Here is a 6,000-nt window from a genome sequence, read left to right as displayed (position 1 = left end):
GAAAGGACCAAAAATTGATTCAAGAAAAAGTAGACTATCTGAACACATTAACAACCACATAATACACTAGCAAGATTTCTCATAAATCCACCACTTTAAAAAGTAAAAGTGAACAAGAACATTAGACCCTGCTTGCTTTACAGGCAAGATCTAACTAACCTAACCATCAAGGAACATACAATCCTACTTAAATAAGACTGAAACTGTTTCAGAATATATAAGTGGAAAGTTTCCCAAATCACTTTATAAGTCTAGCATAAACTTAATACCAAAACTTAATAAATAACATACCAAAAAAAGCCAATCTTGCTTAAAATAAATATGCAAAAATTCTAAAGAAAATATTTTCAGCTTGTATTTTAAAACAATAATACACATGTTCAAGGATTCAGAGCTCAGTGAAGCCCTGTTAGCATTATAGCATTGTTACAATGTGTATTTATTGTCCTCTGTGGGCTGTGCTTTTCCCCACCGGTTACAATGTTTGTAGGGCCAACAAGATGTCCCTCCTTGGAGTCTTGCCCCCCACTCCTTATATATGACAATCTGGATGTCTCAGACCCTGGGACTCTCTGCCAAAATGTCCCTAATGCCACTTAACTGGCCTGCACAGGTCTCTTCCCCTGTCCATTCTCCTGAGGGTGGTCTGCGCCATTAGAATGCCCATGCCTATGCCCAAAGTGCAGCCAAGGGGTAGCTTTTTGCAGGGGGGTAATGACGCTTTAGTGCATGAACTAACGTGTACCCCAGTCTGGGGTAGAAAGATAGGGGGAGCGGGCCACAGGTCAGGGAATAGCTTTTCCCATACCACTACTTCTGATACAGAACTCTGAGGGATACAAGAGTTCTAAATTTGAACCTGACCTTCCCAGGTTCTTATGAAGATGTAATTGTCAAGGTAGAAGGGTAGGACGTATTCTGTTTACAATGGATTAGCTTATTTTATAGCTTTTAAATATTCAGACATGATAAGTAAGCCTTATTTTTACTCTTGCCTCAGGCCCCACAAAGAGTGAGCCAGCCCACCTCTTCCAGATTTAGCACAGGTGAAAAACAATAGCAGACTAGTGAATATAGCATGAACGAATATTAGTGGAGTATATATAGGAGGCATATATATGTATGTATATGTGTTGTATACATGCATGCATCGTTATGTATGTGTATGTACACATCTATCAAAGAGAATGTAAACCTGTGTACACAGACACACAAATATTTGCACATTGCACACACTCACACATACATACACACTAGCAGGAACACAGGAAAAGTTGGAGCTTCCAATCCTAGGCAAGATGGAAAACTAACGGGCGCTGCTGGCCCCCTTTCTCCCTGCCAACCTAGAGATGCCAGAATAAATATAGGGAAACAGACCAAATGCAGAGCCAGTCCCAGAAGCCTAATCCTTACCAGATCGAAGGTAGTCACGTTTTAGCATAGGAAGGGAACGACATCCTGAAGTTAGCAGAGTCCGAAAGCCCGGGTGAATGTTGGGAGTGAGTACAAAGGTGCTGCAGACCAGTAGAGGTTTTTAATTGTGCTCTCTATTCCGCATTCCCCCGGCTGGTGGAGAAAATGGAGACTGGTCAGCTTCTGCCCCAACACCCCATTCATGCTACCCCTCTGGCCCATATGTGCACCCAGGAGGCCTGAGCTTTTTCAATAGGGATTGCATCGGGACAACTCGTCAGGCCGATGCCCTAACTGATGCTGTCATTGTTCCAAGGGAAGAAAAGTAATGGCAGCAGCTAGAAGGAAGGGAACATAGGCCTGGTAGTGCTTTAGCCCAAATGAGCAGGAAAGCCTATTGGAATGTCTACAGACCAGCTGGCTAGGCCTTGGGCATCCATTCAATCACCTGTCATGGAGAATAGCTACATCAGTTAGCTCTTTTTATATAACAAATCATTCAAAACTCTCAGTGACTTAAAATGACAATTATTTATTTTTGATCATAGATCTGGAGGTTGACTTCTTAGGCTGTTTAAGGCCAAGCTCTACTCCCTGTGTCTCTCATCCTCCTCCTGAGCCAGCAGGCTAGCCCTGGCATGTTCTTTACATGGAGATGGCAAAACTTCCCGAAGGCAATGGGCAACATACAAGACCTCTTGAGCCTCGGCTTGGAACTAGCATGTCATTACTTCCACTTCATTATATTGTCTGAAGCAAGGTACATAGTCAACTTGAAAGTCAAAGGGTGGGAAAATTCTTCTACTCCTCTTGCAGATGAAATTGCAAGGTCACATGGCAAGAACATAAAATAATTTTCAATAAACTTTAAGAGATTGGAATCTTACAGCGTATGGGCTCTGGCCACAACAGACAACAAAACCAGCTAGAAATCATTAACAATAAAATATCTAGAAAATCCCCCTATTAAATATTTAGAAATTAAACAACAAATTTGTAAATTTGTAAATACTCCATTGTTCAAAGAAATCACAAGAGAAATTGGGAAATTGTTTCAAAGGAATAATAATGGAAACGCAATATATTAAAACGTGTAGGATGCAGCAAAAACAGTGCTGAGAGTGATATTTATAGCTTTCCTGGTTAAAGCAGAAAAAAATGGCTTAAATTTTAAAAAAATCAGAATTTTTACTTAAAGAAGCTAGAGAAAATAAATAAATCCAAAGGAAGAAGAAGGGAAGAAATGATAAAAATAAAAGCAGAAATTAATGAAAGAGAGAACAAACATTAGGAAAAATTAACAAAGCCAAAAGCTGATTCTTTGAAATATTATCAAAACTGATCAATCTCTGGTAAGAAAGAAAAAGAAGGAGAGAGAATTCAGATTGCCAATATTGGAGGCGGGGAAATCAGCAGAGAACTGACATTCAAAATGTACTAAAGAAATATTGTGAACATAGTTATGCCAAAAATTTGATAGCTCAGATTAAACGGACAAATTACTTATAAAACACAACATACTAAAACTGACTCAAGAAGAAAAAGCACCGAATGATCTTGTATCTATTAATGAAATAGAATCTGTAATTAAAAAGCCTTTTTTTTTAAAGATTTTATTTATTTATTTGAGAAAGAGAGACAGCCAGCGAGAGAGGGAACACAAGCAGGGGGAGTGGGAGAGGAAGAAGCAGGCTCCTAGCAGAGAAGCCTGATGTGGGGCTCGATCCCAGGATCCTGGGATCACACCCTGAGCTGAAGGCAGATGCTTAACGACTGCGCCACCCAGGAGCCCTTGAAAGGCTTCTAACACAGAAAATTCTAAGCTCAGAGCCTTCACTAGTGAATCCTATCAAATGTTCAGGAAGAGGTGATATCAACCTCACACAAATTCTTCCAGAAAATAGAAGAGAACCCTTTTCAACTTATTTTATGTGGACAGCACTGCTCTGATACAAAACCAACAAAGATACTATAAGAAAAATAAGACAATATAACTCATAAACACAAAATCTTCAACTAAATATTAGCAAATTGTATCCAGGAACACAGAAAAAGGATAATACGTTATGACTAAGGAGACATGATGACTTAATGGACATGGTACCCTGGATGAAGAGCAAAAGGACACTAGGCACAAATGAAGGAAATCTATGGGGCACCTGGGTGGCTCAGAAGTTAAGCGTCTGCCTTCGGCTCAGGGCGTGATCCCAGAGTCCTGGGATCAAGCCCCACATCAGGCTCCTCTGCTGGGAGTCTGCTTCTTCCTCTCCCACTCCCCCTGCTTGTGTTCCCTCTCTCGCTGGCTGTCTCTGTCAAATAAATAAATAAAATCTTTAAAAAATAAATAAATAAAAAATAAAACCAGAGTTTACGATACAAATATTCTGGGTTAGAGAGGGGAAATGAATCTTCCTGAAGGTGCTCCGTTTTCTGGGCAGACAACATCGATGGGAGATCCCTGGCTAGCCTTCTTTGTGTCCCTTTACGAAGTTGTCAGCACTTTTCATAAGCTACATTTGCTTCTCGGTTCTGAAAACATTCTCAACTCTCAATGAGCAGATCTCAGGGTAATAGAAGGAGACAACAATGAGCTGTTGTGAATTGCTTCCTGTAAACATCCTGCTGACCCCCAATATGGCAGACTTCTCAGGTTTCCTGAGCTGTAAGCCCCTGATGGGGAAAAGGGTGATGATATTTCAAATATTCCTCATTAAAACTATAGAAATTATTCTAGAACCAAAACAATCTAACACCTGAAACTAATTTTCTTGACACATTCATGGACTTTAATGACAGCTTCATTAATTGAATGGAATCACATGGGGGCAAAAATCATGTTTTCCTTAATGACCTGCCAGATGATGGATTTGTTTGGTTACTTACTTTACTATGAAAAATTTCAGAGGAAGGAAAAGAAAGAAGGACGAGCTGCGTGTGTCATATCACAGCTGAGTTTGACCAAGAGGCCTCCTGGGGTCTTGGTGGTGGGCCAATGGGGAAAACAGTGAGGTGGTTTTGGTAGGATAGGGAAGCAGCATGATGTCATTGCTAGGAGCTTTGCTCATCAAGGTGAAGTTGATGAACCAGTAGCATCAACATCGCTGGGAAGCTTATTAGAAATTCAGCATTTCGGGCCCCACCCCGGAGCTACTGAATAGGAATTTGAGTTTAACACGACCCCCAGGTGATTCTCAGGCACTTTAGAGTAAAATGAGGACTGGTTGGGAGCCCAAAATTTGGAGTCCAGTGCACTTGGGGGTTCCACCTCCACTTACTGCTGGCTGTGAATAGGGCATATTATTTAGCCTGCCAGCCTCAGTTTTTCTATCTGTGAAATAGGCATAATAGTGTCTACCTCATGAAATTATGAGGATTGGACAAAATAAGCACTTAGCATGTTTTCAGGTATGTACTCTATGTCGAAGAAATGGCAAGTAATAGTACCACGTGGCTTCTTTTGTCCATTCCATTTCAGAGAGGAAGTGTCTTGGGAATCAGAACAGAGTTCAAATCCAGTTTTCACAATTCAATAGCTACGTGATCTTGGTCGTGTTACCTAACCTTCCTCAGCCTCAAATTCTCTGCCTATAAAATGGGATAACTTAAATGTCAGTTGGAGTCTCCCAGGTCTTAAGATACAAACCAATTACACAGCCTAGTGCAGTCATAAAGCTTTCCGAGCTTTCTGCCGCCCGTTAGATTGCTGCCACGTCCTGTGCTCTATCTGCAGATGCTGTCCTTGTTCATTTGCGAGTCTCTCACAGTGCAAAGTCCAAACCATTCCACCATTTCTGTAAGAAACCCACTTACTCCAAACGTTGTCACGAGTTGGGTAGAAATTTCTAGAGATGTAGAACGTGGGTTACAGGGAAGAATTCCATGACGTGTGGCACAGTCTTATGCTGTCCCCCAGGCTCCTTCCTCTCTTTCCTCCCATCTCCCCCATCACAGCCCCCTTGTCATCCCAAAGAAAGCTTACCTTCAGCAGAGACAGTGAGCACAGAGTGAGAAGTGTTCTCACGCTCCTGTCACTATTACCTCCTCTCTGCGGGCCTCCACGCCCTCATCCACACCTGGGCAGGAAGTCCTCGGAAACAGGAGTGCCACAGGAACTAAAGGAGGCCTTGTAGCTGACCATACTTCCAGGACCTGGGAGCTGGTGGCTCGCTGGTGATCGAGCCGCTGTTCTCAGCCCCCTCTTCCCCTCCTCCACAGTTGACTTCAGATGCTGGGGCTGAGCTTCTGCAAACCATGTCTTCCTTTTCCAGCTGGCTCCTGGTTAGGCTTTGCCTGTCAGGGGTGCCAGGGGTGCCACAGGGAGTGTGAGGGTTGGAGGAAGATGGAGACTTTCTCCTTTGTTTGCTTTCCGCTCCTATCAGCGTTGCCCCAGCAACATGTCTCCCCCCACGGCAGCGGCGGCGGGTTCCAGCAGCGCAGGTGGCTCCAGTTTGTGGTTGTTCCACGCCCAGGACCAAGCACACTGAGCCCTCTCTGAAATACAGCCCCAGCTGCTGGCACTGCTTCCTGCGGGGTCGAATCCCAGCTCCAGACTCCGAGTTCCGAGCACTGAGTTCCATTTGAGCATGC

Source organism: Ursus americanus, chromosome 24, assembly GCF_024610735.1.
Source record: "Ursus americanus isolate L20-20 chromosome 24, mUrsAme1.1.p, whole genome shotgun sequence".
NCBI lineage: Eukaryota > Metazoa > Chordata > Mammalia > Carnivora > Ursidae > Ursus > Ursus americanus.
The sequence above is the reverse complement of the archived record's forward strand: the minus strand, read 5'-3'. Positions refer to the sequence as shown.